This window comes from Lissotriton helveticus, chromosome 8, assembly GCF_964261635.1.
Source record: "Lissotriton helveticus chromosome 8, aLisHel1.1, whole genome shotgun sequence".
NCBI lineage: Eukaryota > Metazoa > Chordata > Amphibia > Caudata > Salamandridae > Lissotriton > Lissotriton helveticus.
In genome coordinates this window covers 180192356-180216689 of record NC_136069.1, presented here as the reverse complement: position 1 = coordinate 180216689, position 24334 = coordinate 180192356, and the positions used below count along the sequence as shown (strand labels likewise).

At 43.0% G+C, this 24334-nt stretch overlaps 1 protein-coding gene across 1 annotated transcript in view; it reads right to left on the bottom strand.

The window, feature by feature from the left end:
* Nucleotides 1-24334, bottom strand: part of KCNJ6 (potassium inwardly rectifying channel subfamily J member 6) — a 1187709-nt gene that overhangs the window by 402469 nt on the left and 760906 nt on the right. The window lies entirely within an intron of this gene.

The following is a 24334-nucleotide window of genomic DNA, read 5'->3' as shown; positions in this document are numbered from 1 at the left end:
ATTTCATCACCAGGTAGGCCATCGATTTTTGAAACATTTTTCCAAGAAACTAATTGCTGTGTATGCAGAAGTATAGATTAATTTCCATGCCTCTATTTTTAATCTGCCATTAGAACAACTGAAAATGTAGAGAACGTTGTATGGAAAAAGGCAACTTCTTTAAGGAGTCATGCGGGGTAGAGAGAAAAAAAAACATTGTGTTTACCGAGCCATGCATCTCTATAAGAAACAGTGGGCCTTTTAGTATGTTGCTTTGATGATGTCTGCATGCTTTTAAGGATTTCTGTGACATTATTCACCAAATCACTCCTTTAACTCTTTAGAAGCATCCTAACCCCACACAGCAGGAATATCTGATGCATTTTACCAGTGGTGGCCAATCATTACTAGAGCTTTGGCTCCACCCCCTCTCCCTCCAACGCATGAGGAATGTCTTCAGGCAGAACATAGGCCAGCATGACAGATGCTAACCATGTCAGGGTCAGGTAGCCAGGTGCTGAGGGCAGTGACATCATCAACCCAGCAAAGCCTTGGGGATCCTCCCCCTCATGATGAGAGCAGCCTCACCGATAGAGTCAGCCTGTGGGCTTCCGGTTTAAGCCCTGAAGTGCCCAGTGCTGACTGCCTATCAATGATGCCTCACACCAACCTTTCATGTCAAAAATCAAAAAGGACTAGCTAAGTTACAGAAGAAAGGGACTCAATGGAGTACGTGTGTCGGCAAACCAGTAGGTTTTTTCAAAAAGCCCTCACCCACCAACCTAGTTGGTGGCATGCTTCATCATCGGGCCCACCACAGTGACACCTAATGTGCCCCGGGTGTGCTTCAACGCCAGATTACTGCGGAGCTGGTATACTTGCTGAGTGTGCAGTGTAGTGAGTGTGAAGGTGAAAATTAAAAAACCATACAGAAGGTCCCAGTACCCGAGGGTAAAACAATATTTTAATTTACTGGGCCCCTGTTGGTGTATTAAAAGGCAGACGGACGTGTTGGAGTATGGATTATGACCTCCAGCGTCCTGTGTGGTCTACATGTTTCAGCCTGGCCTTTTTAATTTGAAACAGGCTTTCCTCAGGACCAAGTGAGTATGTGTAAAGTGTAAATTAAATAAATAAACTAAATTATAGTGAGTGTGTTTATTTTTTGCTATGTGTAGCACTCCCTAAGGTGCTGTATGGGTGAGAGGGGGGATCCCTCTCGCTTTGACAGTCTTTTTTCTGTACAAAGCCTCCTTGGGTCACCTGGCAGAGAAAAAGACCGAAATTGCCGGTCTGGTTCCTCCTTGGACCTGTCGTCCTTCTGCGGTGCCCGAATGTGTGACCTCACACCAACCTTTGCCAACTCATCACAGAAAGGGGTGAGATTTGCAAGTCTCAAGGACCCCTCTCTGTGATGAGTTTGGGAAGGCCCTCCTCTTATTGGCTGCCCCATGCCTAGGTTAGACAATGTGAGAAGGCGGCGATAGCTTCTGCTTCTCTCTTCCCTCCCTGCAGCCTCCACCTCCTTTCTTGGCCTGTATCTTTCTCCCTCCCCCCACCCACTTTGCTTTTGATCACCACCATGGCGCAGAACGTGTTTATTAAATGTTTGGGTGCATGTGTGTTGTATGACAGTATGTGTATTTGCTCATGTGCTGTGAATGGGTTTGTGCAAGTGTTTGCATCTATGTACTTGTGAATGGTAGATGTGGGTATGAGTCTGTGCTTGCAAAAGGATGGGTGTGAGTGAGTGTGCTGCAGATGAGTGAATGGGTGGATGTGAGTATATGTGTACACTTATGAGTGGATGGCTGTGACTGAGTGTGCTTATTGATGGGTGGATGTGAGTATATGTGTACACTTGTGACTGGATAGATGGAAGTGAGTGTGCTGCAGATGGGTGGATGAGAGTATGTGTATGCGCTTGTGAGTGGATGGCTGTGACTGAGTGTGCTTATTGGTGGGTGGATGTGAGTATATGTGTACACTTGTGACTGGATAGATGGAAGTGATTATGCACGCTTGTGCTTTTCTGACTGCTCCAACAAATTAAGAGCCACCACTACCTATTATTTTAGGAATAAATAGTAAAATATTGATAACATTTCCATAAATATGGCATGAATGGGTCCATTACTGACATACCAGTAAAATGAGGCTAGTATAAATGAGAAAGGTTTTGCGTGTTTGCCTTACGGCTGACCTAGCTCCAAGGATCAGTGGGGGACTTTACAGAGAGCATTCTTTTTGTAGCTGGCGCATCTCCACCATGAATCATAGATTGTTATTGTGTGAGTGGAGGGCTGGTCCAGTTGCAAGCAGAATTCTATTACCATTTTAATAATATGTGTTGCATGTTTTTTCTGTGTAGGGTCAAGGGTGGAGGGCTTGCCAGTGGTCAAAGCTAAAATGTTACTGCTAAATTAAACCAATTTCATTTAGAACATATATTTACAATTTAAAATGTTGAAAGCATTCTTCTTTTTTCTCCCTTGGCTGTACATACTGTTGTCAGGTGAATAAATTACTAAATAAAGTAGGATTCAGAAATGAATAGACATGTAAGTAGGAATATACTATGTAGAGTATTGAATCAGGTACACAGTATAGTGCATATTTTTATATATATATATATGGTTGCGGACGAAAGCGTGAGCAAGAAGGAGCCCGAGACGCCGATTTCAAGGGGAAACAGGTGGAGGGACCGAGAAGGCTCACGTTGGACTTCGGCAACGCGGTAAGAGCGCTACGAAAAGCGCCCGAGTGTGGCGGTTTGGAGAGGGGAGGTGCGCACATTTGGTCGAGGGACAAGTATTGAGGCAGCAACGCAGCAAAGCCGAAAACTGACATAATCCTCTGACCTTATCGTGCAAACGCAATTAAAGAACAGTAAAGTCCCATACACAACAGCAATGTCAGGCGATGCTAGGAGAGCCCGGGAGCTCCCTGCACAGGAGATGTTCTCTAAAGAACTAGAGAACGAAATCAGTGTAACTAATGGAACTGGAGGGGAATTAAGTACAGTGGAGCCCAGCAACATCAGAACAGCCTTCAAAGAGCTGGAGAAACTCAAAAGAAATGAGCAATCCAAGTGGTGGGAAGCACGTTCTTTGAAGAGATACTTGGATGTTGGTAGGGTGCCTAGGGGGCTACGCATAATGCTGGCCCCTAACTATGAGTCACCAAACCCCCTTATGATGGTAGCATGGGGAGAGTGCAATCTAGACAACTCGCGCCGTCTGATGCAAATTCTGGTTCAGTATGCAGAAATAGACGGGGAGGAGTTGCAGAGGAAAATAGATGCACTAGAAGAGGCCATAAAAACCCAAATAGGAGGAAAAGAGACCCCAGAAGTGACAAAATTAAGGGATGAGATGGTGACAAGATTGGCAAAAAAAGAAGAAAAAATTAAAACAAGAAAAATTCATAAGTTTAAGAGAGACAGAGAGGACTACGCCAATGGGCAAATATTTACATTTGCAAGACGCTATGATAATCTAAGAGCGGCCAAAGCAAACAAACGAGGCACAAAAAATACAAAAACGGCACAACTGACGGATGATGAATCTGTGGTATATAGTTCAGCTGTAGAAAGTGGCTCAGATAATGAGGGTCCAAGAAACAAAACCAATGTTACTCTGACCTTGGGGGAAGAATTGGAAATTTTAAAAGACAGCAGACGGGACACCCTAAGGTCACGTTTCAAAGGCAAACCTGCGCAACAAAATCCCAGCGCAGGAGGGGGAGACGCAAAGCCGCAAAACAAAGGAGATCAGAGCAAGCGTGGCAGGGGTCGGGGAGCCACCCGGAAACCACGACAGTAAATATCTCTGGAGCTTTAGGAGTAGTGGACAGTTGAGGTAATATGAATTTTTATGCTCAATTGTGTCCCCTACTATGTACCCCAACGGCTCCATGTATGTGCTTAAAGTGCATGTAAGTTCCCTCCATAACCCGCTATGAAGACGCAAATACATTTGCGTCCAACATTAACATGTCCTCTTTCTGATCCGCCATGAATGGATCAATAATTCAGTTCCTAAGTGTGCCGGGCCACCGTCTTTACATGGTACACATTCATGTTTTCATGGCTCTGGCGAAGGCCCTGATTTCTGCCATCGAGCCTTTTCCTGACTTCTGCCTCTAAAAACTGCAGCGAGGACCTGCATCTACATCCCTGAACTTTGACTTACTCCCTGCGCGGCAAGTGGTGCCCGGCTCTGTCTGACTGCCTGCCAAAACTGTATTCAGCCTTCAAGTTATCTGCTCCGCTCCTCGAAAATACATTCCTGTCTAGTAGTTTAGGTAAACATTCCCCCAGCTGCAGAGTAAAGGGCCCGGTTTTTCTGTCTCCATGTACGTAATTCATAGCTCCTGTTGCCATGGTAGGCCCATGACCCTCGCATTACACGTAGACACACATACACGCATTAGCAGTCAGTATAGAATAGCCTCTGCCCGAGAGACCTTTTCTTTTAAGATAATACAGTTCTCCAAACACAAGATACCAGATATGATTTAGGAACAAGTTGATCTGACCCACCAGACTTCTGTCTCTAATCCTAGCGTTAAATGTCAAGTCCCCTTCACCCTCCAGTTCCACGTCAGTCACACGTCATGCTGCTGCGTGCGCATCTCTGCCATATATTTCTGCTGACACTGCAGGATTCTTCTAGGGATCCACCCACTTGCGTCACTTCTATGATTGAAATGCTGAAATATTTCTTCTTCTATGTGACGTTTCTGGCACCCACCTCCGTGTTCACCCTTGTGCACGCCTTCTGATTACATATTGTTACGCACATGTTTCTTATCTTGTTTTCTTTCAGCCGTTACGCCTTCTGAACCCATCACCACTGTAATGATATTATATATACTGTGTGCTGTTAATAAATCATTGTACATGTCCATGATTCCCTTCCTGAACCCTCGTGGTGATGGATCATGCTACCTGGTTCGAACCAATTCCATTTTATGGAATAAAACCCCTTAAAACTCAGACGCCACGGACTCTGTGTCTCTTATTTTGATTGAACTATTTTATTGAACTTTACCGCATAGAAATTAGATACCAGGTAATTTAATTTACCACAGTGAATGGCACCCCAGATGGGACACTCCCCCACCTTACGCGCCGGCGGTGCGTTGCAGCCCTAGTCCCCTGCCACAGCCGGACGGACACTCATGCGCATCCACAGGATTTCCTGTATCTCCCTCAGGCCAACGGAGGTGACTGAGACTGCAATTGATACCCAGACGAGGCGGTGAGGAGTGCGGAGGATCCCGACCCGAGTCCAGCCGAGAGTGCAAGGTCCGAGGTGTCTTGAGGCCCACCAGTTCCGAAGTACCTACGTCACGAGTCGAGTCGAGTCCAGTCCAGTGTCGAGTTTTCCGAGGCCTTCTGTTCCGTGCTTCCCGGTGAGTACCTTTGCTGGGGACGCATCTAGACGGGTGCATTAGTTTGCCCCGGTCGAGACGGGTTTTGGGTACATAGACCCGGTCTGCACTGTTTAGCAGTGTATCTGTGCTGTTTAGCAGTACATCAAGTAAATGTTACTAGTTAATATATGGTTTTAATGTCGTGGTATGAGTGATTGTTTGATCTGCATTACTGTGTATATTGTATTTATGGTGTTCGAATTCGAGTAAGTATCAAGTATCAAGGTTCAAAAATGCCGCTGTTCAGTAAGTTACGACAGATAGGAACTAGAAAGGGGATTCTAGAAGAAGCAGTGCCTGTTCCACCTAGGGACACACCAGGGCACTTTATGTACCACAAGCATGGCTTAGGTGCCATACTGTACTTAGACTTGTGGGTCGATTATACCAAACACTTAGAAGAGCAATATAGATGGCCTGTTTCAGGAACATGGGATGCCGAGTGCATCATGAGAGTAGAGGAAGCAGTATTGAAAAAGAAAGCCCGACAGTCACAGAAAGACGCCATAGAATTATGGCGTAAAGAATCACATAGACGCACAGAAAAAGAATTCAGAAAAGCAGAGAAACATAGAGAAGATTCAGAGAAGACTCGAGAAAACGAATTAGTCAAGGAAGGTATACGAGTTCGAACAGAACAAGTAGACCGACAACTGAGTACGCTTAATAAAGGCATGTATCCAGTTCGGGCCGAGGGCCTGCCCAAGGCGACCCCAGAAGTACCAAAGAATCTGCCCCTTCCATTGGTTCCGACTAAATTACGTCACAAGACCGCAGCAGAGATTTTTCTTTCTTCCTATTTGGATGATGCAGCTCCAGCTTATACTCATGCACCTGCCCATGTACCCGTCCCACATGTACCTGCACCCCATAATCAGCAGCCCCCGGGTCCGCAACAGCAGGTCCTCCCACCTAACCCTCCTGTTCCGAATCTTGCACCCCCTATAAATACTCTTAATCCTTTTGGGATGGGCCTAGTTCAGGTCCCAACGCAGCCAGGTTATGGTCAAGCCTCCGGCTCAGGAGGCGCATCCGGAGGTTTTCGAACCCCGCCGCAGTTACATCGAGTGACAATGAGAGATTTCGCAATGGCGCGGACACCTAAAGGTGCCGCAGCAGAACAGCTCAGACAACAGCTTACAGATTGTAGATACGACACTGTGCCTGGTACGTCAGGACCCATGTTGTTAGCGTCCTTACGCTTAAGACGAGTTACAGATTATCTGATAATGCTACCAGAAATGCCAGAACATCTAGACAAAATGTATCACTTTATTAGAACAGGAGAAGGACCCGAGAGTGTTGGTGACGCCATGTCACGTCAGAAAATTGAGAACAAAGGTTTAATTATGCGATTTTTGGTTAATTGTTTGATAAGAGAACAAGATCAGGCAGGATTTCCACAAAGTGAGATGGATAAATTGAACAGATGGAGTCAGAACATGGCTGAGGGTAAACATGATAGAGAGAAAAGTATACATGCTATGGTTAGAAAGGTCCGTAAAGAAATCATAGATATACATGCTCGTCGAGAAACTGAGGAGCCACTCGAATCAGACGATCTAGCCTCCTCCCAGGAGGAGGATGAACCAGAGAAAACAGTAGAAACATCGCAGCATATAAGTCAAGACACGATAGCCTATGTAGGTAAGGGTAGATCCTTTGATAAAACGTTACGCCCAGAAAGCAAGCGACTGTTTCACTCTGCTATGTCAAATCCGAAAACGCCTGAACATCTATTTCAGGCTGCCGATAAAGTACTACAACATCGGATGGGGTACCGCGTACTCAATTCTATGGATGAACAAGAATTAGCCAGGTCAGCAGTGCAATGGGCTGACAATTCTAGTATGTATAATGATGACACAGTAGCACAAACCTTTTTGAATCTGTCCCCAGACGAACAGCGACTGGCTGGTATATACATGATACAACACCTTCTTTTATTGTATAAATGCCAACGTTCTGATCCAGGTCCCTTATCTGATGTACTAATAGAACTACTCATGAATAAATGGAGAGGTCTAGGTACCGATCTAATTAAAGTAATTCTAGAACAGCGACACAGATATAGTGCTTTCTTGAACCCACAGTTTGTTTCAGCCCCACCCCCAGAAAGGAAAATGTTTTACTTCGACCGACAGAATCCCTTACGAGAAGTACATCCAGTCCAGAATGCCGATGACACCCTTAGACGTGTTTTCGTGTACACACCGTTATCTAAAATGGAATTATTAGAAATGAAGAAAATAGTGCCTAGTCATGATAAAGATCCAACAGGTTTTCACCGTGAAATAAAAGACATGTTACTTATGGGAGACTATACCTATCCCGACATTATGAAAATATTGAAAGTATTACTGCCTGCCGGTATTTACGAGAAACTCAAAGAAAAAGACTGGGAGGTAGGAGAGCAAAAGATTGATTGGGCTGCATTAGAGAATGAAGAAACGGCTCGAACCCCAGGTCTAGGGCTTGGGGACAAAACTAAAGCATTACCAGGATTGTTAGTACAGGTTCTGCCAAGATTATTGTCTACTAAAAAGGAAGACTGGGGTGCAATCTCAGCCTGCAAACAGAAACCCGATGAAGACACTAGTGATTTTTATTCTAGGTTTGAGAAATGTTTTATTATTAATAGTGGCCTGAAACCGAGTAGCGAGTCATACCCACATCTTTTTGTAATGAAACTAGTAGAGAATTCCTTGCCTCAAGTTAAGAATCGTGTATTAAAAGTCGAGAGCACATGGCAAGCAAACACGCCTTCCCAGATGTTACAAATGTTACAGTACCACCAGAACAGAGTTAGGGAAGAACATGATCATGAACAAAGACGTATGAAAGACACAAAAATGAAAATGTTAGTTGCTCAGTCAGTTCCAGCTGACAGTCAGAAAAACGGCATGACACAGTCCAATAAGTCAGCAGTTCCCGTTAAAGGGACTTGCAACTACTGCAAACAGCCAGGCCATTATATAAATGAATGCACTGTTTTAAAATACAATATAGCAACAGGCAAAACTAAGGAGAGACCGCGTCCTCCTAGACAGGATCAGGTCCACCAACACGCACCCCAGAATGTACAGCCTATGCCTGCTCCACAACAGACAGTACAGACCGTAGCAGTACCCCAGCCACAGCCAATTGCCTCAACACAACATGCAACTCAGCAGATGTACCAGTATGCACAAACTGACTATCCCGAGTATCAGCGATACACATGAAACAGCCTAGAGAGGGAAGTTGGCTTGCCTCTCATTGAGATTCCTGTAGATCAAGAGGGTCCTTATGTACATAGCCAGGTATTAGGGAAAGATAGAAAGTTTTTGATTGATACAGGGGCAAGCAGAACAACGATAAGTCACGACGAGGTTCCAGGGGCACCCCTCTCAGGCTCACAGAATGTTTCCCTTGGTTTTTCAGGAAAACCTATTATTAATGAAGTATCAAAACCAGTTCCTCTAGCAGTTGGTCCGTTATCACAAACTACAGACTTATTGCTTACGAAATCATGTCCAGAAAACTTGTTAGGTATCAAGACACTGAAGGCTCTAGGAGCAGTCATATGTTGTTCTCCGGAAGGAGTTAGATTATTTTTACGTGACTTTAAAGGTCACTATGTGTTGAGAGATATTGATCCCAGGTTACAGAATGTTCCTGCACAGTTATGGGCACAAAGCCCAACTGATGTAGGTTGTATGCACATTACACCATATCGAGTTACACTCAAGCCAGGAGTTGTCTTACCCCGAATTCGCCAATACAAGTTACCACCAGATGCTGTAGTGGCTTTACTGAAAATCATTGACGAGCTCATTGCCCAAGGAGTGGTTGTAGAGACCGACTCCAATATCTGCAATTCCCCTATCATTCCGATTCTTAAACGCACTGATCCAAGCGCACCACCAGTTTATCGATTAGTGATCGATTTGCGCGAATTGAATAAATGCATTGTGCCACAGTATCCTGTGGTCCCAGACATATCGTCTTTATTGACTGCAATTGATTCTGAAGCCACGTTCTTTACTGTAATTGATCTGAAGAACGCCTTCTTTAGTGTCCCCATTGATCCGGACAGCCAATACCTTTTCGGATTCTGTTTAAATGGTCGAAGTTTTAAATTCGCACGCGCACCTCAAGGATTCACAGAAAGCCCCAGCATCTATAGCCAAGCATTGAAAAGACAGCTTGACAGTATCCACATGCCTGACAACACTACCCTACTCCAGTACGTCGATGATCTGTTGATCACCGCTCGAAGTGAACACGAATGTGAACATGCCTCACTGACAGTCTTACATTCTCTGGCTGACAAGGGACACAAGGTGTCCCCTTCGAAGTTGCAATTCTGTGTTCAGCAAGTGGTTTACCTTGGGCACTTGCTGTCCAAATGGGGGAGACAGCTAACACCCGACCGTATCCAGTTAATTGTAAATATGTCACAGCCCAGAACACAAAAGGAGGTGCGAGCCTTTATAGGCCTCACTTCTTATTGCAGACAATGGATCCCTCAGTATGCATTCCTAGCCAAGCCACTTATACAGTTGACAACACAGGAGGCAGCGTCATCGACTGTCCTCCCTTGGACTCAGGAACATACACAGGCTTTTGACGAATTAAAGAAAGCTTTATGTCAAGCACCAGTCTTAGCGACACCAAGTTACAGCAAACCTTTTACACTTTTTGTCACAGAACGTGAAGGTACTGCATTATCAGTCCTCACTCAAGACCAAGCAGGGTCACACAAACCGTGTGCCTATTTCTCCAGCACATTAGATCCAGTAGCCCAGGCTTTGCCTGCGTGCCTGAAATCAGTAGCAGCAACAGCTCTAGCAATCAGACAAAGTGATTCTATAGTGTTAGGACACCAATTGACAGTACAAGTTCCACATTCTGTGGAAGTTCTTTTAAACCGTACACAAACTCAACACTTGACTATAGCACGACTAACAGGTTATGAATTGACATTATTTCAGCCACACATAGAAATCAGACGCTGTAACACATTGAATCCAGCTACACTTTTGCCATTAAATATGACAGACCCTTTGGCACATGACTGTGTCGAAGTCATTACCATCATGACGAAACCCAGACAAGACTTGACAGATACCGCATTACCAGATCCAGACCTGACACTTTATGTGGATGGTTCATGTATGAGAACAAGCACAGGAGAGTTAGTGGCTGCGTATGCAGTAACAACAGAAACTGATGTCATAGAAACACATCGTATTGACACCCTGTCAGCCCAAGCGGCAGAGCTCATTGCTCTGACCCAAGCTTGTACTCTAGCTAAGAACAAGAAAGTTAACATATACACAGATTCCCGTTATGCATTCGGAGTTGTACACGACTTCGGAGTCCTCTGGCAAGAACGAGGTTTTTTAACTTCACACGGTGCCAAGATCCAGCACGGTCCCCTCATTCAAGCTCTGTTAGAAGCAATACATTTGCCTACAGCAATAGCCATCATGAAGTGTAAAGCACATATTAAAGTCACTGACAACATTTCCCAGGGCAACGACCTGGCAGACCGAACAGCCAAGCGCACAGCACAGACTCACACACCTGACTTGACAAAGACAATAGTCCCGACGCCAACTCATTGCATGACAGTTAGGGATCCCGCCCTAGATGTAATCGACATACAGACACATGCTACACCAGACGAAATCAGGAAATGGACTGAACTGGGAGGGATCCAGACAGAACAGGGATGGATGACGAAGGGAAAGGCCATATGGTTTCTCCCCGACTCTATGGTTCAGGTCATTATTACCACAGCACATAGTCCTGCACATTTAGGAGAGAAAGCCATGTTAGACAGTATTCAAAACCTTTGGTTCAATAAACATTTACGAGCAGCAGCAAAGCAGAAAGTGCGTACTTGCATGATCTGTTGTCAGTTCAACCCAGGTAAAGGCATTCCCGTAGAGCAAGGTGGATTTCACCCTCCCGATCACCCTTTTGAAGTCCTCCAGATGGATTATATCCAGATGGAACGTTGTCGAGGATTTAAATATGTCCTCGTAGTTGTCTGTGCACTTTCCCGTTGGACAGAAGCATATCCAGTCCCAGATTACACTGCTCCGACCACTGCCAAGCAGCTGGTACGTGAATTTTTCCCACGGTACGGTTTGCCCCGTGTCGTGTATTCAGATAACGGTCAGCCATTCTCGTCCGAGTTAATGAAACAGGTATCACTCCTGCTCGGCTATCAATGGAAGTTTCACTGTGTCCGACATCCCGAGGCAGCAGGTCTCGTGGAACGTCACAATCAGACTCTGAAAATTCGTCTCGCCAAGATTTGCAAAGAAAAGGGCGTAGACTGGATAGTTGCATTACCCGTTGCCCTCTTCTACATGAGGATGGTAGCGCATTCGAGAACAGGGCTATCCCCGTATGAGGTGGTCTTTGGCAGGCCACCGAATATGTGGGGGACTCCTCTGCCTAGAAAAATCACAGATGTTGACTGTAATATGCTGACAGATTACCTTGCCTCCTTGATGTCTGCACTACAATCATGTCGTTCACAGGTTGCTGCAGCCTTTCCCGACAACACCGATGTAAAGCCACATGGGATTATTCCGGGGAATCATGTCCTCGTCAGGAACTTTGATCGGAGGAGTCCGCTGGAGCCCCGTTGGCAGGAGCCGAAACTTGTTCTGCTAACCACGAGGACTGCAATCAAGGTCGAGGGCCGCAAAGGGTGGCTCCACTCCAGCCACGTCAAGATATTTCATGGACTGCTTCCAGTTACAGACTCTCAGCCCTCCCCCTCTAAGGACTGCCCAGATTTCAGTGACTCTAAACTTCCCCTGATAGAGAAAACTCCGTCCGAGGAGTATAAATCCAAACTGAGGTCTAGCAAGTCAGACAGTTTAATTGTTTAAGTCCTCCCCTAGGTGAATCGGTTAGACCTGATTCTGACATGTTCCCGCTAGACCCCGATAGAGAGAGAGATAGACAGAAACAGCTCAAGAAACGTGAATATTGTGAATCTCTCCGCAGTCACTGCATAGTGACATTATTGATTATGTTTTTTCTGAGTCTTATGATTATTGCTGCAAGTATACTGTTAAACTTGTATTACCCTATTTTCAAGCATACACATTCTTCTTCAAATGTCACTACCGAGCACACTTTCAGTGAATTACCCCCGCATGAATTGTCATACAGACTTGCGCTGCGCAACAATACATTCATTAGTATGTTACAACATTCCCATCAGGCCAGCAATGCTACCAATTGTTGGATATGTGGCAGACTCCCCCCCTATCAGAGATACAAGGGAGTTCTGCCCCTCTTTCCATACCCGTTCACACACAATGGTTCCTGTGGTGCATGGTTTAGTTTAATAAATTCCTTAGATTCTGATTCCGTAGTTTACCAAGGCAATTGGGTATGGGGAAATCTGAACACTGTTCTGCACAAAGTATGTTTCCCTGACAAGGAGGGTCTTCCCAAAAGGACAGGGACCGATCTAGAAAACGAAGTATATGGATTAGGTAATTTTACACTTAACCTCATGATTCTGAATGTCGAGTCCGAAACCAAGTCAGACTTACCCTCTATGTCAGTATTACCTGTTAAAGGTGAATTATGTGTCAGAAAGAATGGTTCAGTACACCTAGGTCATAGCGAATGTACCACTGTAGTCAAATTCAGTGATAAAGGCAAGTCTACGTTCAAAGCTTCCCGTCATTCCTATTTTGTTTGTGGCCATACAGCATACATACGTTTACCCCTAGATTGGGATGGTACTTGTTACATTGCATTCCTTCTGCCACCTGTTTTTCTAGCCCCACCTGACTATCATAGGAACTCCCACCTAGTACATACTAGACACAAGAGAGAACTCCCGATTGTCGATTATACTGAAACTACATGGGAGCAATATACAGATTTCAATAAAGGTTTCTTTCCCTACTTAGGTACTGTCTCGAATAGTAAACTGATACGTAGATTGACCAGAACTCTTGAAGCAGTAGTGAATGAAACTACTTCCGCCCTAGGCAATTTAACAGAGGAACAGTCTGCTATGAGACTTGTTGTCCTTCAAAATCGTCTTGTTCTTGACGTCATCTTGGCCGATAGGGGCGGAGCTTGTAGAGTCATCGGATCGAGTTGCTGTATTTTCATTCCACAAAATGCACCTTCAGTATATAAAGCCATTACCCGTCTTCACCAAATTGCTAGTCAGATACACCAGAATCCAGGCACCTGGACTTGGTCCGGTTGGTTCTGGAGCGTGTTATCCACCTGGGGATGGAAAGTCCTATCCTTCCTAGGGATAGCCCTTCTCATAGTATTCAGTTGTTGCCTATGTCTACAATGTGGGCCGACGATATGCGGTTTGTGCGCCACATCATGTATTCCCCATTCAAGTTCAAGTTCAAATTCCCGTCAGAAAAAGGAAGAGCAAATGATGTTAGATGAACACATAGATGGATTAATGAAGATTGATATATCATGAAGGGTCCGTAGGGGACAAGGAGGGAATGAGGTAATATGAATTTTTATGCTCAATTGTGTCCCCTACTATGTACCCCAACGGCTCCATGTATGTGCTTAAAGTGCATGTAAGTTCCCTCCATAACCCGCTATGAAGACGCAAATACATTTGCGTCCAACATTAACATGTCCTCTTTCTGATCCGCCATGAATGGATCAATAATTCAGTTCCTAAGTGTGCCGGGCCACCGTCTTTACATGGTACACATTCATGTTTTCATGGCTCTGGCGAAGGCCCTGATTTCTGCCATCGAGCCTTTTCCTGACTTCTGCCTCTAAAAACTGCAGCGAGGACCTGCATCTACATCCCTGAACTTTGACTTACTCCCTGCGCGGCAAGTGGTGCCCGGCTCTGTCTGACTGCCTGCCAAAACTGTATTCAGCCTTCAAGTTATCTGCTCCGCTCCTCGAAAATACATTCCTGTCTAGTAGTTTAGGTAAACATTCCCCCAGCTGCAGAGTAAAGGGCCCGGTTTTTCTGTCTCCATGTACGTAATTCATAGCTCCTGTTGCCATGGTAGGCCCATGACCCTCGCATTACACGTAGACACACATACACGCATTAGCAGTCAGTATAGAATAGCCTCTGCCCGAGAGACCTTTTCTTTTAAGATAATACAGTTCTCCAAACACAAGATACCAGATATGATTTAGGAACAAGTTGATCTGACCCACCAGACTTCTGTCTCTAATCCTAGCGTTAAATGTCAAGTCCCCTTCACCCTCCAGTTCCACGTCAGTCACACGTCATGCTGCTGCGTGCGCATCTCTGCCATATATTTCTGCTGACACTGCAGGATTCTTCTAGGGATCCACCCACTTGCGTCACTTCTATGATTGAAATGCTGAAATATTTCTTCTTCTATGTGACGTTTCTGGCACCCACCTCCGTGTTCACCCTTGTGCACGCCTTCTGATTACATATTGTTACGCACATGTTTCTTATCTTGTTTTCTTTCAGCCGTTACGCCTTCTGAACCCATCACCACTGTAATGATATTATATATACTGTGTGCTGTTAATAAATCATTGTACATGTCCATGATTCCCTTCCTGAACCCTCGTGATGATGGATCATGCTACCTGGTTCGAACCAATTCCATTTTATGGAATAAAACCCCTTAAAACTCAGACGCCACGGACTCTGTGTCTCTTATTTTGATTGAACTATTTTATTGAACTTTACCGCATAGAAATTAGATACCAGGTAATTTAATTTACCACACAGTGCCCAGGAGGAAAATACAACTCAATCTAAAACTATAATTAACCTGAGCACTACAGCACTGACAAAAGCAGAAGAACAACTCCTTAGCTTAGGCTTAAGCTTTTGCCCAGAATCGAATTTCAGCTATACCAGAACACGAGCTGATGTGTATCAATACATACGCAAGCTGAAATTGAAGAAACAATTTTTCAACAAACCCTCAAATAAACCAACCGAACTGTCAAAAACAAGAGGGGACAATGAGGAATTAACAATACGGGACATTTCTCTATTTCATGATTTAATGCAATTAGGAAATGATGACAATATGGGGACCCAGGAAAGAGTTGCATTGAGTGGTCAAATGAAACCAACAACTCCATTCAAGCCCAGGTCTAAATATATTCCTCTGGAAGCCCGTGATGGTTTGGATTCTTTTAGTGAAGCAGTGGTATTGCAAATAAAACAACTAGCCCTAGAAAACAATAAAAAGGAGAAAAAATATACGAGTCAAGAAAGGAAATTAAATCAGTTGGTGAACAAACTACAAGAGGCGGAATTGGTAATCCGTAACTCGGACAAGGGCGGGAATATCGTCCTATGGCCAATTAAAGACTATCTTCAAGAAGCATGTAGCCAATTAGATGACATCCAATGTTACAGAAGAAGCAATCCATCAAAATACAGGACAAAGCAGGAAACATTAAGCAAGAAACTGGTAGCCTGGAAGGGGTTAGGGATGTTAACTGGGGACGAGTTTAAATACATCAAAAATGATTACCCCTTAACACCATACATATATTTCATACCAAAGGTACATAAACATCTTACCAAACCGCCAGGAAGACCTATAATTGCGGCATGTGGTGGGCCCCTGGAAAATCTATCAAGATACATAGACTATTTTTTACAGGGCCACATGAAGTCATTGAACTCATATGTCCAAGATTCGAGTGATTTCCTGCGCAAAATTGAAATGATTAAATGGGATTCAGACTTTCTTTTAGTTACACTGGATGTCAGTTCCCTATATACCTGCATTAAACATATGGATGGCCTACGGGCATGTGAGTACTATCTAAGCAGCATGCCAATGGAACTGACTCATCATACCAAAATGCTTCTAGAAATGCTTTCATTCTGCCTTGAAAATAACTTCTTTATGTTTAATGGTCAAATGTTCCAACAAGTCCAGGGTGTAGCCATGGGGGCCAGTTTCTCCCCAAGCTATGCTTGCCTCTTTATGGGGTGGTGGGAGGAACTGGTCCTCAGGCGAAACTATATACATTATTGCACATCCAACATAATAACATGGCTACGATTTATTCTGTCGAACTATCTGGAGACCGGGTCCTGTCTGGATGAGGTTCAATTCGGTTTTAGACCGGCTCACGGGACCGAATCAGCGTTGGTGACTGTGTTAGACGATCTTAGGACGCGAGCCGACCATGGTAGAGCTGCCTTTTTAGTGCTGCTCGACATGTCGGCCGCGTTCGACACAGTCAACCACGAAATTCTGATTAAAAGGTTAGAGGAAGTGGGGGTGACAGGCCTTGCTCTGCAGTGGCTGACATCATACCTTGGAAATCGTCATCAGGTAGTGTCACTGCCTCCTTTCAAATCTGACATCAGGAAAGTGGAGCAAGGGGTCCCACAAGGGTTGGCCATCAGCCCTATCCTCTTTAACCTATATCTGCGGCCTCTAGTTGCGTTAATCAGATCTTTTGGCATAGCGGTGACGAATTACGCGGATGACACTCAACTTGTCTTCTCGCTTGAGGGCAAGGAAGCAGTGACGCTAGACACCTTCCACCGTTGTATGCTCGCAACTGCTGATTGGCTAAATCAGAATTCGCTGCAGTTCAACAGCTCTAAGACAGAAGTCTTACACTGCACTACTAATCGTGTCCCTAGACCTCTTCCGCTGGACTTTTGGCCGCCTTCCTTTCAGAGTACGTCTGTGTCAGCTATTTCGGTCCGTAATCTGGGAGTGATGTTTGGGTCTAATCTCCAATTGGACGCAGCTGTCAGTAAAACTGTGAGTAACTGCATGGGATTACTTCGAATGTTGAGGAAGGTCCTTCCGATGCTCCCCGTGGACAGCAGGCCAGAGGTGGTGAGAAGCATTATTGTAAGTCATTTGGACTACTGTAATGCCCTTTTTCTCGGAGCACCAGCTACCCTGATAGGAAAACTGCAACGGGTGCAAAATCTTGCAGCCAAATTAGCGCTAGATCGTCGTCGTTTTGACTCTTCATCCCAGGCACTAAGGGACCTCCACTGGTTACCGGTCCTTCAGCGGATTGATTTTAAATCGTTATGTATCGTATTCAGGGCTCTTCATGGACAAGGCCCAATGCCATTACAGAATATGTTTCATTGGTATACTCCTTCCAGATCCCTTCGTTCGGCTTCTGCCTACCTTGCTGTGGTGCCTAAAGTTCTGAGATCACGATTGGGTGGCCGATCTTTTAGCTTTACGGCAGCTAGGCTATGGAATGCTCTTCCACTGGGATTGAGAAGCACGAATGATCTCAATTCTTTTAAGAAAAACTTTAAAACCCATCTGTTTCCTAAGGCTGGGACACATTAGTTTCTTTTAATCAGCACGATGCGAAGCAGGTTCCTTTTAGTCAAAGCGCCAGGATACCCGTTGGGTGACAGACACGCGCTATAAAAGTATACCAATACAATACATACATACATACATTGATGACCTTTTTATAGTGTGGCATGGAACTGAGGAAAGTGTTTTAAAATTTGTACAGGAAATCAATGAAAATGATCTTAATTTGAATTTTACCTCCTGTATTAGCAAGGAATCAGTGACATTTTTAGATGTGCAGGTTTTTTTAACAGATAATATTCTTAGTACTACCCTTTTTAGAAAACCAACGGCGGGTAATACCCTATTGCACGCAACGAGCACCCATCCACAACACCTGATAAAATCAATCCCATACGGTGAGATGCTTCGCATCCGCCGTATATGTAGTAATGATGAGGATATGAAGGTAAAACAGATGGAGAGTTTGTCCAGATTTGTGGATAGGGGTTATGGTACTAGACTAATAGAAACCGCCATTAGAAAGTCACGAATAAAAGCTAGAAGTGATCTCTTGGAATACAGGCCAAAAGGGAGCCACAGTGAGAGTGTAGATTCTAACCCAGTTCGTTTAATACTGACATACTCCAAGCAAGAAAAGGAACTGAGGAGTATAGTCAGACGCAACTGCCATTTTGTACAGGATGATCCAATTATTGGAGAATTAATGCCCGCCAATCCGTCAATAACCTTTCGGAAAGGAATGAGTTTGAGCACAATTCTAACCAAGAAAAGCCAGGAATGCCTGAATAGAGAACCCTGGAAACCTATCAGCAAGGGGTTCTATAAATGTTTTACATGCAAGGCATGTCAGTATGGTGTTAATACTAAAAAATACACTACAGTTATCCCAAAGACAACCAGGGAAATTAAACAACATCTGACCTGTAAAACGGAATATTGTGTATACATCCTTGAATGTGAATGCCGGCTGAAATATGTGGGCAGCTCTAAGTTGCCGGTGCATAAGAGAATCTTACAGCATATACGCGCAATAATTAATAAAGATCAAAGTTACCCAGTTGCAAGACACTTTGAGGCATGCCATAACAGTAAGCCTCAATGTCTAAAATATTATGCGATTGAATCTATTGCGGCAACAAAAAGAGGAGGTAACAGAGAGGCCCACATGCGAAAAACTGAAACCAACTACATTCTTGAATTTGATTCCAAATGGCCAGTGGGTCTGAATACCACGGAAGACTTTCACACATACCTATAATAAGACTAAACAAGTTTAGGTTGATGTGAGGTCCAGGATAGGAATATGGGAAGGAAAACAACCTAAATGATAATCAACAAACAGTAAAGTTATAAATAGGATGAATTGGAATATCAACTTTTGCATGTTTGCACATATTTTGTACTTTGTATATTTAATTCCTTTAAACCAATTATGGTTTCATAGAATAAGTACTTGTGTAGGTAACTTAATAGAAAAAGTCTACCATTAATTCTAGATACTCTTTTAGATATCAGGGTAGTTTTATCTAGATGTCTATCAAATGATTGGTTTTAAATTTGTCACCGATTTCCGTTTTATCATTGTATTGTATGCAGTGTTGTGTTTTAACATGTTCCTAATTGAGTATACAGCAGCAACGGGTTAGTTTTAAGATTGTAGCTAGCTCAGTTGTCCAGAATCAAATGAAGTACTGTACAGGCTTTCCAAAGGAGAACTGTCACTAAATGTAAATCAAAAACTATGAATTACTTATGACCCTTCTACAGATTTCCAAGTTTACACTGTGAAACTTTAACCTTTATAAGACTATGAATTTTTGATTAATATTGTTAAAGGTCTTTGAGTAATTTTGCAAGCACGAGTCACTTTATTAAAATTTCGCACATTAGCACATTAGCACGAGGACACTTTATAGTAGCATTACAGGAGGGGACCCTCCTAGGTAATCTATATAAGTAAATAATGAAAATATATTCATTGATTTCTATGTGTTGTCGGATACAATTTGCTTAAAATATTTAGTGATTACAGTTATTCCTGCAAAACTCAACTCCTATGCTTTTTTAAGGTTTTTTTGATTATGATTTCACGATTTAGATCTTAGCACAAGCGGTGAGCACTTATCATAAATGATAGATGTCAATTTGTTACTGGTTTTGTAAATGATGACTTTCCTATACAAACATTTATGCTATAAATTCTGAATAAGTTTTCAGTCATCAACAGTTGTTAATGGAATATGCAAACAGTATAATTGTCTTCTTTAAAGTATATGTATTCATACAGTGAGTAAAGACAATTTGCATTAGAGATGACATAAACTGTATTCAAACAGGTATTAGAAACTACAAAAATAGTATTTAAACAGGTAGTATTTTTTCCAGTTTCATTTTGTACATGTGATGCATTTGCACTTTAAATTGGGCAGTGAAAATAGCGTTGTCATGTGACCAAGGCCGCAGGGACGGCCGAAACGCGTCATGACTAGCTGTTGGGAAAAATAAAAAAGAGATTGCACCAAAGAAGTGGTCCATGCCTCGTCTTTACGCCTAATTAGGTGGAGCGCCGCGAGGTATTGCGGATATATATATATATATATATATATATATATATATATATATATATATATATACACACACACACACACTCATATATATATACATATACATATGACCTGCTGATTAAAATTGGTTTCCTCTAAACGTTCGGCTGGAGGGCTTGATTTCGAAGGAGGCGTGAATTGTTCGTATATATATATATATATATATATATATATATGATGTGAGAAAGGCCGTGCATGGCCGAAACGTGCCATATGGTAGACATGCTGTGGAAACAATAAAATACACTTATAAATGTGGAGTTTGTAAATGTAGAGGTACTTGTATATCGCACGACTACGCAGAGGCATCTCAGCGCTTGTAAGAATACTGCTGAGGAACCCTTCCTGGCCTTTCCCTGTGAAGTGCCCACTCCTGGGCACCCCCAAGGTGGGGCCAGGCATCCTAGCGTTGTTGGGGCCGTTGTGGAGATTAAGCAAGCTATTGCCAGAGTTGCAGAGTGGGACTCATGATTAGAATAGGCACCGAGGCGAGAATTATCAGGTCTGAGGAAATTGAGCCCAAGACCCGCCGAGGCAGGAATTGAACCCTGGTCCCGGGCCAGACTTCTGCATCAGGGTCTGCCGCTCTAATTATTGAGCCACACTTCTCCACTTGTACCCAGATCTATACATATATATATCCAGAAAATGCGGTTACAAGCAGCAATAAATGTAACCCACAGCACTCTGGTGCAGTTGTAAAGAAATGTATTCTATGCTACGGCAGCGGCTCAAGCGCTTGGAATAAATGTCTTTACAACTGTACCAGAGTGCTGTGGGATCCATTTATTGCTGCTTGGAACCACATTTTTGAATTTCAACAGCGCACTGCGAAGCACTGTCACACACAGCACCACCGGCGTTCTGGCAGGGAAATTCGCAGGAACCAGGACTCTAAATATATATATATATATATATATATATATATATATATATATATATATATATATATATATATATATATATATATATATATATATATATATATATATGTATATGTATATATATATATATATATATATATATATATATATATATATATATATATATATGCAGTACTACGTTATCAAAGCAGTAGCCAAACAGAAGAGAGGTGGAGACAGAGAACGATGGTTTTAGCGGATGGCTTTCAACCAAAACAGTTCCTCACCTCTATTTATTTATTTAAATATTCATATATTTATACATGTATTTATATATTTCCATGTGCAATATAGTCCACATTCAATGATGCATTTTATGATGATGTCCACCCTCGCATTAGCGTCTAAATGATATTGCATCTTTTCCAAAATTGCACATTGTATGAAAGAAAACAGACTACTATGGGTTGCAATCAATATGAACTTTGAAAGTGTTTTCTCTATGTCCATACATCACGTGGCGCCTTTGCAAAAAGAAAAACAATTATTTAAAAACCATGGTGACATGCATTCCAACGTATGTGAGCAAGGCCTGTAGTGGTCCGAAACGCGTCATATCGTGAGAATAAAGGAATAGTAAGCCTTATCTGTGGTTCGTGTCCCTCTCTTTGCCGTCTGGAAATTGGAGTGGATTTGGTTGCGTATATATATATATATATATATATATATATATATATATATATATATATATATGCCTTCACAATTTGTCCAAAAAAGAAAGCGCCACTCCACAGAAGATTAAAGCGCAGCTTTATTCATTACAGGAGGATACTGTGCCAACATGTTCTGGATTCAAATTAGCCTAATGCATTTCGAGCCCCCTGGCTCTTGTTCACATGCTCTTGCTGAGGAAACGGAAACAGTAAGCTCTCGGCATTTTAACAGGTGACTTCCTTTTGCGCCGTGCACTCTGGTTATTGAAGTGCTTGAATCAAAACCTTCCAGTAGGTCGTTCCGTTTCTCAGGATTCATTATATATATGCAGTACTACGTTATCAAAGCAGTAGCCAAACAGAAGAGAGGTGGAGACAGAGAACGATGGTTTTAGCGGATGGCTTTCAACCAAAACAGTTCCTCACCTCTATTTATTTATTTAAATATTCATATATTTATACATGTATTTATATATTTCCATGTGCAATATAGTCCACATTCAATGATGCATTTTATGATGATGTCCACCCTCGCATTAGCGTCTAAATGATATTGCATCTTTTCCAAAATTGCACATTGTATGAAAGAAAACAGACTACTATGGGTTGCAATCAATATGAACTTTGAAAGTGTTTTCTCTATGTCCATACATCACGTGGCGCCTTTGCAAAAAGAAAAACAATTATTTAAAAACCATGGTGACATGCATTCCAACGTATGTGAGCAAGGCCTGTAGTGGTCCGAAACGCGTCATATCGTGAGAATAAAGGAATAGTAAGCCTTATCTGTGGTTCGTGTCCCTCTCTTTGCCGTCTGGAAATTGGAGTGGATTTGGTTGCGTATATATATATATATATATATATATATATATATATATATATATATATATATATATATATATATTTATATATTTATACACATGTCGTGCTTTAAAAGGCCCCCGCTTCCTCAAGAGGCCCTGGATTCGCTGGTCTCCGCTTCTGTGGATTTCTTTTCTCCGGGTTACCGGAACGACCAGGACCCACCACCTAGCCGGGGAGGAGACATGGCGGTGTTGTTGTCATTGTACATCACGCTGGGCAGGTAGGATTTCCAAGCTTTGCCCCCGTCAAATGGATTCCTTTGGTTGGGAGGTTGAAGCGGTTGGGGACTGGAGGAAGCACCGCTGTTCCAGTGGCACAATGACAGTGGGGCTCTGCAAAACATCGTAGCGCTAATCCCCCCCTTCCCGCAATACCTACCAGAAAATGACACTGCATGCTGGGACTTGTATGTGCTGTTTACCGGGCAAAATACAAGAGGTATAGGCGACTGGAAAAGACTACTGGGGGAGGAGCTCCGCTCTTCGAATCAGGACAGGGCAGGACATTTAAGCTCAGATACACGCCCGTATCCTGAAATACTTACACCTGGCGCTGAAGAAGGCAGAAGCATGCCGAAATGCATTCGCCATAGAGGGTGATACAGAACTACCACTACCTGTGTTGCAGAATAAAGGCGCTTCCAAAATATTCCCCTGTTGTGGCCTTTCTCTTTTCCGAAGGAGATTCTGGATATATATTTATACACATATACATATATACACACACACACACACACATATATATATGTATATATATATATATATATATATTAACATATATAGCATTAACCATGGCGACTACCGCAGGTGCACATATGTCAAGAGATATGTCCAAAGCTGCACCTAAAGGTACTGAAGTCCCTCTGCGTAATACACAGACAGTACATCAAATCAGCTAATGCCAAGTATTGTACCAGCACAATCATTTAAGCTTCCAAAGAAGCAGAGGATCTTCAAAACAATAGATCACTTTATCAACCCTCAACCTGACTGTCCTATTCCACACCACATGGACCACTGCAACCAATTCTTCAATGAAAAAACAGAGATGATCTGACAGCCCATCAACAACTCCAAACCTGCTTTTCCTTTCACACCCACCACTCCCTGCTGCATCACACAGTGGTCATGCTTCAAACCACTTCAGCTTGGTTCCAACAATAAAAATACAACATAGGTATTGTAGGCAATGCTCTTTTGAATGATTCCAGTACAACCCCTGATAGCAGAGAAGAGTTGATAATGAGCCAGAAAGCAAAACATTTGCTGCTTTTAAATGTTGATATTGAGTACGGATCTTGAGCTGAACCCAAACAATTAAGCTGCTGTAACAATTAATTAAAATGTTGAAACTTTAAAGGATTGAGATCGCCTAATGTCTACATTTCTTCGTCAGGGAAATATGAAGTGATGGCTGAGAGGGGAAATTGATTGTAAGTTTTTCCTTTAAGGTCATCATGGAGCTTGTTGATCTTTTAATATGCCATGGAAAAGTTGCTCACTGTATAGCAGGAAGATTTAATACTTCGTTCAGAATCTAAAATAAATCTTTGTGTGAACATGGCAAATTATGCATCCTCT